Source organism: Dendrobates tinctorius, unplaced genomic scaffold (genome assembly GCF_039654945.1).
Source record: "Dendrobates tinctorius isolate UK_male_01 unplaced genomic scaffold, ASM3965494v1 ptg000089l, whole genome shotgun sequence".
Lineage (NCBI taxonomy): Eukaryota > Metazoa > Chordata > Amphibia > Anura > Dendrobatidae > Dendrobates > Dendrobates tinctorius.
Window position 1 is genome coordinate 9,657,185 of NW_027361757.1, and position 14,096 is coordinate 9,671,280.

Here is a 14,096-nt window from a genome sequence, read left to right on the forward strand (position 1 = left end):
GGGTTGTCCAGCTTTAAAAAAAAAATCAAAGAAAAACACCTAGCATGCTCACCATACTACAAAAAAGTACTCCCTTTATGCATTGCAAGTTGCTGCTTTTTTAAACACTAACTGGTTTCCCTGGACAGTCCCTGTACATCCTGTTCCATTGGACAGGGATGTGACCGCTGCAGTCAATCATCTGTACATGAGCACATCTTATTATATTAGATCATGTGGATGTTTTTAAACAATCACAGTGGAGAAACCCTCTACCATTGAATGTGGACCACTTCCTCTAATTTGTGATGTTTGAGACTTAATTCACAAGTCTGTATTACCCCTTTACCCCTTTGAGTTGTATGGAGAAGAAATACGAAACCCACAAAGGAGCACTGGACCCTACAGACGGTCATGGGTAAGGTTTTTAAGACAGTCTCTTTATTTGACATTTAACACCATGCATATACATAGCACTAAGGAGTTGCACAATACTTTGTGTCGTTGACTTTGTGCATGAAAGACATCATGTCACAAGTGGTTGGTAGTGGCTGGTGATGGGCGATGGTGCTCGGATAACGTCTTATACGATCATGCTCGGGTGTTATCCGAGTATCTGGGCGTGCTTGCATATTATGTTTGTGCCCCCCGCAGCTGCATGATTTGCAGTTGTTAGACAACCTCAACACATGTTGGAATTCCCTAACAGGCAATCCTTGCATGTAATCAGGCTGTCTAAGCACGCTCTACATACCCGGATAACACCTGAGCGTGCTCGGATAAGACGTTAACCGAGCTTGTTCGTCCACCACTAGTAGTGGTCAGTTTTTCCTCTTATTTTATTTCTGCTGCTCCCCTGATTATTCTGGGTTTTTTTTACATGCCATGTAGTTTCACAAATACTGACTTTTTAACTTAGTGCTCATTTTTTGGTCTTTACAAGGGAGCATGGCTCACAGGGTAATAAAGCAGAGAAACATAAAGACACGCCCCAGAGGATCATGTGAGCCATGCCACTTTGTAAAGACCATAAATAATAGCATTAAACAAAAAGGCCCAATATCTCTGGTAGATTTAAAAAATAAATAAATGGATTACTCAGAGGAGCAGCAGGGAGCAGGGATAAAATAAGAACACAAACTGTCCACTTTTCCCCATGGTGACAGGTCCTCATAAATCACATTCATTATTACTAAGTGATATAAATATTAGTAAACAGAATGGGTGTAGCTACTGCGGTCACCACGGGGCCCGGCAAGTGAGGGGCCTAATGACGGCAGCAAATACTTCAGCTGGGTGCACATTCAGCTGAAGTGTATTCCCACTGGGTTCATGAGCGGCAATACATGCTGCTGGCAGATCAAAGGCCGGCAGCTGATATTGGTGTGCGCTCCTGTCGTTACCATGCTGAAGTCAGTTGCCGGCTTGAGAAGAGGATGTTGAGCGGTGGGGGAGCAGAGGGAAGGCAAGTATTTATTTCTTTTTTTAAAAAAAATCAGTGAGCACATGGTGGCCGTACTACTACATGGAGGATTATGGGCTGTGCATTATATTATATGGATGACTATGGGCTGTACATTATACTACATGAATGATGATGGGCTATGTATTATGCTACATGAATGACTATAAGCTGTGCATTATACTATATGGAGGACTATAGGCTGTGCATTATACTACATGAATGACTATGGGCTGTGCATTATACTGTATGGAGGACTATAAGCTGTGCATTATACTACATGGATGACTGGGCTGTGCATTATACTATATGAAGGACTATGGGGTGCACTATACTATATGGAGGACTACTGGATGCATTATACTATATGGAGGACTATTGAGGGCAAATAATACTATCTGGAGGACTATAGATGGTGCATTATACTATATGGAGGACTATGGGGACACATTATACTATATGAATGACTATGAGGGGTGTATTATACTATATACAGGACCATGGGGGTGCATTATACTGTATGGAGGATTATGGGGAGTGCGTTATACTGTATGGGGGACTATGAGAGGTGTATTACGCTATGGGAATTGGAGCCCATCAGACTCTAGTTACGCCACTGGTAAGCAGAATAGACCTCTCACAACCTTGACAAAAAAGAGACTTGTCCTCAATGTTGTGAGGTCCTTTTCAGTGTCTTGCAAGTAACATAGGCTCTTATTCTTCTGGCCTTGCTGAATCTGCCTAATTTACCCATCTACCAAGGGAATGAAAGAGCTGATTAGTGCAGCTCTGATGAGAATGTAATTAAACACCCACAGCAAGACTTTCAGGAGAAGAGGTTTGCTATCTGATCCAAGTACAAATGTGGTATCTCTACATTAGCTGCTGAAAAGATCTGAGGGAAAAGCAGGAAAGCTTCAATCTAAATAAGAATGTCACGTTAATTGTAGGTGAACCTATGACAAACATATTTACTTATACTAAAAGGTGATTATCTATGGTAATTTCATAGCAAATGATATACCACCAAATGTATGGAATTACAGAATTGATTGGTATTGGTGCTCTGCTGAAGCTATGGCCCTCATTCACCATTTGCGACTTACTTAAGTCATTTTTCTGTTTTTGTCTTGTGGTATTCGCTGATATTTTTGTGTAAAAAGTTTCTAAATGACTAAAAGTATAGTTTAAATATACATTTTTCCAAATGATGCACAGAGTTCATGAATTTGGCGCCAAATAAAAAAAATGCTCTTAATTTTTATCTTTAAAGGGAACCTGTCAAATAGTGTTCTAAAGCTGCCCATCGGACGCACTGAAAACCGGAAATTAACTTTATACTTACTGGCAGCCTTCAGCTTTCAGTTATAGATGTGTCGGCATGGCTTCGGTCACCAAAACCACACATTAACATATTGACAAACAGCCAAAACAGCAGAGCATCCGTGCCATGTGGTTGTCAGTTAATGTACCGGGGCCTACGTGCAGCTGTCACTCACTAGGTACTGCGCGGTGACTCAAGCCATGCCGGCACATCCCTATGACTGAAAGCCATAGGCTTCTGGGAGCAATAGTTAATTTCCTCCCGGATGCCAGGCTTTAAGTGCAGAGGGTGGGCAGCTTTAAATGCTACTGACCTGAAGATTAATCCCATATCTTCAGGTTAAGAAGATTTGTGGGACATGACATGTTCCTGTCAGTAAGTTTTTGGTACTTTTTAGCACCAAAAGGTGCAAATTATTTAAAAAGTTACAAAAATATGTCAAATTGAGAACTCCTCCACGACCCTTACTCCAGGCAGGGACTGGAGTGAATTGATCCAAAGAAATGTGCTAAGATTTGTTAAAAGTCACATTTCATGACTTTGTCTAAATTATCTTGATAGGCAAAGATTTCAATAACTTAAGAAATGGTGCAAAACCTATAGACTATAAGCTGCTAAAAAGGAGCAAATTATTCCAGAAGAAACGGAAAGAGCAATAATGAATCCAAGGGATAGTATTACACTATGACCTCCGCTGTACACCTGTTACTTACAGATTTATAAGGATTCAGAAACCAGGTGGTGTGTATGGACTTTACAACCTATCATGTTCCATAATAATATCATCACCAACCTCGTTTCCAGTATCTCCCAATGGAAGCGTTGACCTGTCACTGTATCTTACAGCACATATTTCATACCTACATATCATGTCATTCAGTAATTCTACTGTCATCATCCAAAGATTTTACGTGATTTGTTACTTGGACACTTTCGTCTCTAATGATGTTTCCTTTTCTTTTATTGAAATTGACAACATATATTTTAGGTTATTCCAGATTTATCAACAGTCAATGTGCGGCTGTGATTTCTCTGCTAAAGTCTGATTTTCAGTTGCCTGTTTGTGGCATCCAGGCGCTCCTATGAATTCCATTACTAAAGTGGTTTGCAAATATAAATGCTCATGTTGTTAATCACAGCTGCAAAGGGCAACTTCTCCATGTGGCTGTTTTCCAAAAATAAATCCTCTTCAAGCAAAGGTGATTTGGGAGCATTTCACTAAAAATAACAACCAAAAGACCAGAAACTGGGCTCATCAAATTCACAGCTTACATATGTAGAGCTGGGGTATAGGGGAAACACAAGGGGCACACATCGGGGAAACACAATGGGCACACATCGGGGAAACACAAGGGGCACACATCAGGGAAACACAATAGGCACACATCGGGGAAACACAAGGGGCACACATCAGGGAAACACAATAGGCACACATCGGGGAAACACAAGGGGCACACATCGGAGAAACACAAGGGGCACACATCGGGGAAACACAATGGGCACACATCGGAGAAACACAAGGGGCACACATCGGAGAAACACAAGGGGCACACATCGGGGAAACACAATGGGCACACATCGGGGAAACACAAGGGGCACACATCGGGGAAACACAGTGGGTACACATCGGGGAAACACAGTGGGCACACATCGGGGAAACACAAGGGGCACACATCGGGGAAACACAAGGGGCACACATCGGGGAAACACAATGGGCACACATCGGGGAAACACAAGAAGCACACATCGGGGAAACACAGTGGGCACACATCGGAGAAACACAAGGGGCACACATCGGGGAAACACAAGGGGCACACATCGGGGAAACACAATGGGCACACATCGGGGAAACACAATGGGCACACATCGGAGAAACACAATGGGCACACATCGGGGAAACACAAGGGGCACACATCGGGGAAACACAATGGGCACACATCGGGGAAACACAAGGGGCACACATCGGGGAAACACAGTGGGTACACATCGGGGAAACACAGTGGGCACACATCGGGGAAACACAAGGGGCACACATCGGGGAAACACAGTGGGCACACATCGGGGAAACACAAGGGGCACACATCGGGGAAACACAGTGGGCACACATCGGGGAAACACAAGGGGCACACATCGGGGGTCCTCCAACTTTGTAGACATAGGCTGCCTACACCAATAGCCTCTTTGCCCATTCCAGCAATATCATCCTGTCCATATTATATATCTATTTAGCTCAATGAGTCTTTAAGTATCTACGTATGACATAGGGACCTACACTAAGATGGAAAAACCTGCAGGAAACTCTGAGTCCGGACATTTTAAAAGTGAGAGAACATTTTAAAAAGTACGCTACTCTAAGTATTCTCCTGCAAGTCAGTACTTATATGCAAAGGGTAAACACTACTCATCACAGATTTTTGTGTGACCAGAAGATCATTTCATGTGTATGGAGGGGTCTTTCAACTTTCTGTAAGGTAATGGACATATTGCCCATGTTGCCCCCTTGGAGAAACGAGTGTTGTTGTAATGTTAATTGTGATGTCCATTAAGGCTATGTGCACACGGTGCGGATTCTGCTGTGGAATTTTCCACGCAGATTTTGCTAAATCTGCAGGTAAAATGACCTAAGTTTTACCTGCAGTTTTAGTGCAGATTTAGTGCAGTTTTTGTGCGGATTTCCCCTGCAGTTTTCACCTGCAGATTTCTATAATGGAGCAGGTGGAAAACTGCAGCAAAACCGCACAAAAGAAGCGACATGCTGCTTCTTTTAGGTTACGTACACACAATGCCGATTTCCTGCGGATCCGCAGCGGATTTTTCAGCGCAGAAACACTGCAGATCCGCACTGTGATTTACAGTACAATGTAAATCAATGAAAAAAAAAAACGCTGTGCACACACTGCGGTTTTTCCGCGCGTTTTTTGTGCGGTCCAAAAAAAGCAGCATGTCACTTCTTTTGTGCGGTTTTCCACCTGCTCCATTCTCCAAATCCACAGGGGGAAAACCGCAGTGGAAAACCGCACAAAAACCGCTGGAAAACTGCAATTAAAAAGGAAGAAATCTGCAGGAAAAAGGCAGGTCATTTGACCTGCGGTTTTCTTAAAATCTGCACGGAAATATCCGCAGGACGAAAATCTACGTGTGCACTTACCCTTATTCAACACCAAATCTGCGCAGAAAAATCTGCAGCATGTGCACTGCGTTTTTTGTTTTACATAGCCTTAAATGGTACTGTACATCACGTGCAGTTCTGCTGCAGTTCTGCTGGGCCAAATCTGCTGCAGAACTGCATAGAATCTGCACTGTGTGCACAGGGCCTAGAGACGTTGGTAATGTTGATAATGTGAATTGCCTGAAAGTAGAGATAGCAAGAGTCAATATTTGGGACTAGCTCAGAGTAGAAGGGGGTTGGTTGAAGGGAAAGTGACAGTTTCCTCGTAGTGAGTCAGAGAGGGCCCAGAATACTAAGAGAACGGACTTAAAGTCCAATGTGAGCAGTGCCGCATATATGGATGTCTCTAACGTGAGCAGAGGCTGAAGGAAAGGGATAGCATGATGTGGGTAGGGCAGTAAAGAGGAAAAGTGACAGAGAGACAGTGTAATTCTATGAAGACGCATCCTTGGAAAGGACGCCTAGCAGTAAGGCCCCGAGTTTATAACTCCTGAATGTAACGGGCCTAGGCAGGACTGAGTGAGCAAGACGAGTAGAGTGCCCTGGGCAGGAGTTTCAAAGGGTCAGAGTTAAAGAAGATACGTATCGGTCATCCTGTCACCATAGGGGAAAGAAGACAAGTTACCAGATGATATGGGAACTAAGGGTTTGGTTTGTAAGATTTCAACATTCCTAATCCTTTTGTTCTTACAGAAGCTAGGCTGCTGTTGAGCCGGTGACGTATGTGTATAGGGAGAATGAAAGAAAGCACTGTGGAAATAAATGGCGCTATAAAAGTGAGTAAAATAAAAAAATAAATATCCACCATAAAGGTGTCAATAACTTAGATAAATCCATCTCTCAGAGACTTTAGTGGATATGGCAACACATGCTCATGACGCAATTCAGTAATTTTTTCATCCACACCAGTCTTAACGAAGAGCTTGCTGTAGTATGATATGCTAAATTTATTAAGAATGAATTTGTAGTATCTTCTCAGTGGCATGCGCCCTGTGCAACTCGCCAAAATTGTTACTCTAGTCAAGAACTGGAATAGCATTTCTGGCATACAAAATGTTGGAACTTTTGATAAACTTCATAGGTGGATGTAGCCATTTCTCATCCATCCCCGCTCCTCCTCTGTTCTGCCCAATTTGGCTGAACTGCTTCAAACTGGTGTGAAAACAGCAAAAAAAAGTTTGTGCAACTCCACATTGTGAAACATTTTGCAACTTGTCAAAATGTTTTATGTCAGTTTTCTAGTGAAAACACTTAGATAAATGGGCCCCAAAGTTTATACTATCATTTCAACACCAAAAAAAGGACATTCTAACACTACTGTTCCAGGAGACATTTACATTTGCAACTTTTCATATTGCTCCAAGAAATATTGCTGTTACCAACTAGAGCACATACTCACAACATTATAGTCTGCACATTTTGGTATGTGCAATATCACAGCCAGTCTGTACATGTAATTTATGTGACTGATTGCCTAAATCGTTGGCAATTGGAATTGAAGCCTGCTGTACCTCTCCCTCAAAAGAAAAAAAAACATAAATACTGTGTATATGTGACATTTTTTTTAAGAAGACGATAAAGCACCACACCATCACTTTTTTTTACATTTTATCACTGGCAGGTGTAACTAGCCTAAGTTCCCTATCCCTAGAAATATACTTACCAGCCACCTTCTTCATCTGTTATCGGCGCCGCACTGGTTGGTCTTCTGCAGATTGTGACTTACCTCATTGCTCCACTGTTTGTAAGTCTATGAGAGCCAGAACGAGGGCAGAACGAGGATCTCATAGACTTACATTGAAAGCTTGTGACCGTTACCTCCGACTTCCGGTCAGTCAAAGGTTGTGGGACCGTAACGCGAAGGGAACAGCTGAAGGTGATGGTTGGTCAGTATAATACTAGGGAGGGTCAGTGAACTTAGATTATTAGCACCACTCCAGCACTAAAATAATAAAAAAAACACTGGAGTGGTGCTTTAAAGAAAGGATTTACATGTTGCGGCCACCAGCATTTGAATGGTTATCACAGTGGTTAGCACTGCAGCCTTGCAATGCTGGGATCCTGGGTTCAAATCCCTCCAAGGACAACATCTGCAAGGAGTTTGTATGTTCTCCTCGTGTTTGCCTGGGTTTCATCCAGGTTCTCTGTTTTCCTACCACACACCAAAGACATACTGATAGGGAATTTAGATTGTGAGCCCCATCGGGGACAGTGATGATGTCTGTAAAGCGCTGTGGAATATGTTAGTGCTTATATAAGCAAGCATAATCAATAAATAGTTATTGAAATTTCTGTGGAAAGCTTATGAAGCAATATCTTCTATAGTCACCACTTATTTTAATCTTTTATTCAACCAGAAAAAATTTCAGCAAGTGAAAGTACAATGCATGTTATAGGGAAACACAACTGGTTTCTCAGATGAAAGTCATACTGCAAACACAGCAAGATATTACAATAAAATGCAATCACTGCAGTATATATTCCCGTCTGCATCTGAATTTCAAGCGAATTATCTCACATTCTATATGAAATAATAAAGACTAGCAAAGACCATAGCAGGTATACTCATAAATTATCATATTTATAAGAAGCATTCATCCACAGGACAAATATGCAGCACATAATATCGCATGTATTCAGGACCCGACTGTGTGGTGCTGAACGGACAGCGTCAAAGACATACTATGGGACAAATGAATGCGGGATCACATAGCTATCGGTTACAGTGGTGAATATTTTAATATATTAAAGAGGGTGACCAGTTTCTGGAAAATTAATGTCATAAGCGCTAACATAAAAAGTCATGGATGACATGCTGGGCACGCAGAAATCATGTCATGTGTAGTGTTGAGCATTCCGATACCGCAAGTATCGGGTATCGGCCGATACTTGCTGTATCGGAATTCCGATACCGACTTCCGATATTTTTTCAATATCGGAATTCGGCATCGGAATCGGAAGTTCAGTTGATTGACGGCCTGACGTCATCATGATGCGCGGTGTGTGCGCATCATGATGCGCCGTCATTTCGGGCCTTCCGGGGGTCTCTGCCGGCCTGCCGGGGGGCTGTGCCGGCCTGCCGGGGGGCTGTGTGGACTGCCCGGGGTCTCTGCCGGCCTGCCGGGGGGCTGTGCCGGCCTGCCGGGGGGCTGTGCACCCTGTGGGGGTCTGTACCGGCCTGCCGGGGGGCTGTGCCGGCCTGCCGGGGGGCTGTGCTGATGTCCGGGGGTCTGTGCAAGCATCGTCCGATGGGACTACAAGTCCCATCGGGCGATGCCTGCTACCATGACAGTGATTGACACATTAGCCAATGATGGGACAGTAGTAGTCCCATCATCCGGCTAATGTGTTAAATGTTAAAAAAAAAAAAAAAAAAAAAAAAATACTACATACATACTACATGCTACATACATACTACATATATACTACATACATACTACATACATACTACATGCATGCTACATACATACTACATATATACTACATACATACTACATACATACTGCATGCTACATACATACTACATACATACTACATACATACTACATGCATGCTACATATATACTACATGCTACATACATACCACATACATACTACATGCATGCTACATATATACTACATGCATGCTACATACATACTACATATATACTACATGCATGCTACATACATACTACATGCTACATGCATGCTACATACATACTACATACATGCTACATATATACTACATACATACTACATATATACTACATGCATGCTACATATATACTACATACATACTACATATATACTACATGCATGCTACATATATACTACATACATACTACATATATACTACATACATGCTACATATATACTACATACATACTACATATATACTACATACATGCTACATACATACTACATACATACTACATATATACTACATGCATGCTACATATATACTACATGCTACATACATACCACATACATACTACATACATGCTACATATATACTACATGCATGCTACATACATACTACATATATACTACATGCATGCTACATACATACTACATGCTACATGCATGCTACATACATACTACATACATACTACATGCTACATACATACCACATATATACTACATACATACAATACATTCATACAATACATACATAGACATACAGTACATATAACATAGAGTAACATACTTACCAATACTTGTCACATTGTTCCCCGAAGCCATTGTCTTTCCGGAATAAATATTAACATAACAAACCACAAAAATACTCACCCACGATCCGAAGCAGTCCACGAGTGTGTCCCACGACGATCTTGGGTAGAGAACTGCAGCATCAGCTGATGCTGCCGTTCTCTACGGGCTGCAGGAATCCAATGACGGAAGGTAGGTATCCTTCCGCACTGTATTCCTCCGCCACTTAAAAAAAAAAAAGTCCCTAGTCTCACTTTATGCCATTGCTGTGTGGGAAATTCCCACACAGCAATGGCATAAAGTGAGACTAGGGACTTTTTTTTTTTTTAAGTGGCGGAGGAATACAGTGCGGAAGGATACCTACCTTCCGTCATTGGATTCCTGCAGCCCGTAGAGAACGGCAGCATCAGCTGATGCTGCAGTTCTCTACCCAAGATCGTCGTGGGACACACTCGTGGACTGCTTCGGATCGTGGGTGAGTATTTTTGTGGTTTGTTATGTTAATATTTATTCCGTAGACGACAATGGCTTCGGGGAACAATGTGACAAGTATTGGTAAGTATGTTACTCTATGTTATATGTACTGTATGTCTATGTATGTATTGTATGAATGTATTGTATGTATGTAGTATATATGTGGTATGTATGTAGCATGTAGTATGTATGTAGCATGCATGTAGCATGTAGTATGTATGTAGCATGCATGTAGTATATATGTAGTATGTATGTAGCATGCATGTAGTATATATGTAGCATGCATGTAGTATGTGTGTGGTATGTATGTAGTATATATGTAGTATGTATGTAGTATATATGTAGCATGTATGTAGTATGTATGTAGCATGCATGTAGCATGTAGTATGTATGTAGCATGCATGTAGTATATATGTAGTATGTATGTAGCATGCATGTAGTATATATGTAGTATGTATGTAGTATATATGTAGCATGTATGTAGTATATATGTAGCATGCATGTAGCATGTAGTATGTATGTAGCATGCATGTAGTATATATGTAGTATGTATGTAGCATGCATGTAGTATATATGTAGCATGCATGTAGTATATATGTAGTATGTATGTAGTATATATGTAGCATGTATGTAGTATGTATGTAGCATGCATGTAGCATGTAGTATGTATGTAGCATGCATGTAGCATGTAGTATGTATGTAGCATGCATGTAGTATATATGTAGTATGTATGTAGCATGCATGTAGTATATATGTAGTATGTATCATGTAGTATGTATGTAGCATGCATGTAGTATATATGTAGCATGCATGTAGTATATATGTAGTATGTATGTTGCATGTAGTATGAATGTAGCATGTATGTAGTATGTAGTATGAATGTAGCATGTATGTAGTATGTAGTATGAATGTAGCATGTAATTTTTTTTTTTTTTTTTTTTTTTACATTTAACACATTAGCCGGATGATGGGACTACTACTGTCCCATCATTGGCTAATGTGTCAATCACTGTCATGGTAGCAGGCATCGCCCGATGGGACTTGTAGTCCCATCGGACGATGCCTGCACAGACCCCCGGAGCCTGCACAGACCACCGGCAGGCCGGCACAGCCCCCCGGCAGGCCGGCACAGCCCCCCGGCAGGCCGGCACAGCCCCCCGGAGCCTGCACAGACCACCGGCAGGCCGGCACAGACCACCGGAGCCTGCACAGACCCCCTGGCAGGCCGGCACAGCCCCCCGGCAGGCCGGCACAGCCCCCCGGAGCCTGCACAGACCACCGGCAGGCCGGCACAGACCACCGGAGCCTGCACAGACCCCCTGGCAGGCCGGCACAGCCCCCCGAAAGGCCCGTACAGACCCCAGAGAGGCTGTACAAGGGCAGGAAAGGGTTTTTCTTATTCCGATACCGGAAGTCCCATAGACTTGAATGGGACTTCCGGTATCGGAATCGGCGATACCCGATACTTTTTTTAAAGATCGGCCGATACCATCCGATACGATACTTTGAAGTATCGGATGGTATCGCTCAACTCTAGTCATGTGCTGTCAATCAATGTTTCCCAACAGAATGGAAGAGGGGAAAAAAGACATAGGATCAGCACTGATAATGAAAGGTGAAAGAGTAGCAAATGATATATTTCAACTCACACTCAGGGCTTAAATCTTTAGTGAAACCAGTAAATGTGCCAGTGTTATTCAGGTGGCAAATAACCTACATCACATTACATCTGCATAATAATGCCTTTCGGATTTCTGCCTTGACTTTCAATGTGTATCTACCATTGGTGAACATACCGCTACTGTACCATAGTTTAAGACATAATTATATGTCAGTTATAGACAAAATAAATCATCAGCCCTAAAAGTTCAATATATTACTACCATGCTTTAAAAGGATGCAAAATTAAGTAGAAGCTTAACCAAAAGTGACAAATAATGGACAATTATTACTAACCTCCACCTCCTTTGTGCAGATAATACAGAAGCATGAAAAGAAAGAAAATAATGTGTGTTAGTCACGTTACAGAATTAAAGTATATTATATTGCATGATATAATAATGCGCAGTATTACACATCCATTCCCCTGTTTGTATGACAACATATAGTGGGCATACGCTTGCAAACAAACCTTAAAAGATTATTCTCATTGAAGAGTCCAGGTTACAACTTTCACAAGATCTCACTTTGTACTTGCTGTTACCAATTACATCCCAAAGATTTTCATACATAGTGTCAGACTGGATTGGCAATGGCCTACCAGTAATAAATTCTGGGCCCACTGTTCATCCATATCCAAAGTTACCTGACCCTAGTACACACACTTAATTTTGCTTTTATGTAATATGAATTTGGCTAGCTTGTTTAATTAATGATTAGATTATACTTTTTTTCTGCAAATTGTTACTCAAGTGTAACAGCATTACTCATTAGCACTCCTTAAAAGGGGCCTACCGGAGGATTGTCCTGTTCTGCTGTGGGCCAGTCCAAGCCTGGTCATACACATTCTATAGCTGATGGGCGAACGACCCCTGAGTCCCCGGCCGACAGGCGGAGGGGGGAGGAGACAGACAGGCAGCGGTCTCTGCAGCAAGAGGTGCTGAGGAGGGCGCAGTCCATGGTGGCCAGCAGCAACCGCTCTGTGTCCCTGCTGTACGAGTCCGAGAAGGTCGGGGTGAGGACGGCGAAGGAACTAATGCGGCAGGGGGGACCTTTGAAACCCTCAGAAAAAATGGTGGACAAGATGGAACAAGCTATGAAGACCAGTCAACACCATATCAATAGCATCAAGAGCATGTTCAGTAGATTCACAAATTACTTTAGAGCCAAACCTGCAGAGACCCCACCACAGAATGAAGCCTATGATTACAATGCAAGCAGCAAATTACAGGATGCCATGTCAAAAAGCAAAGAGCAAGAAAATAACTATGAAGCCACACATCCAAATCTGCTGAAGCAAGATACTGTAGATACTAGCAGAGGTTTGGGAGCAACAAGTGCAGAGTATCAACACAAAAATCCAGTTCTGAGAGACTATCACATGAAAATTGACAATAATTTGGATGACATGTCTTCAGTTTTCTTAAAAATCTAGCCCTTGGTTTTCAGTCTGAGATTGATGACCAGGATGAAATTATTAGCCGCTTGACAGGAAAACTGGATAATTTGGATTTGAATAGCAAGACTACGGACAAAAAGATCCGGGATGAACTGTGAAAAATTATGGAAGTTTCCAGCCACAACAGTCCTCTCCTGTTTTACACTCTTCCTACATTTTATTGAATAAACCATCACAAGCGTCTCACATTCTATATTGCTCGTATTGAGCACTTCATATGTCTGTATGCCAGGGATTATCATACTTTACACTACTTTCAATTACTATAAATGTAGGATCAATACATGGGATAACAAGAGAAAAAAAAAAGTTCAATTTGTGAGATTTCCCAGAACAGTTCACATATACTCATACAATGTTTGCTGCTATTGCATTTCATACA

The 14,096-nt window shown here is 42.0% G+C and overlaps 1 protein-coding gene and 1 pseudogene across 1 annotated transcript in view; one reads left to right on the forward strand and one right to left on the reverse strand.

Annotated features, from left to right (window-relative positions):
- Positions 1 to 14,096, reverse strand: part of SPOCK2 (SPARC (osteonectin), cwcv and kazal like domains proteoglycan 2) — a 240,746-nt gene that overhangs the window by 69,124 nt on the left and 157,526 nt on the right. The gene's annotated exons all lie outside the window — the stretch shown is intronic.
- LOC141098206 (synaptosomal-associated protein 29 pseudogene) lies at positions 13,328 to 13,826 on the forward strand (annotated as a pseudogene).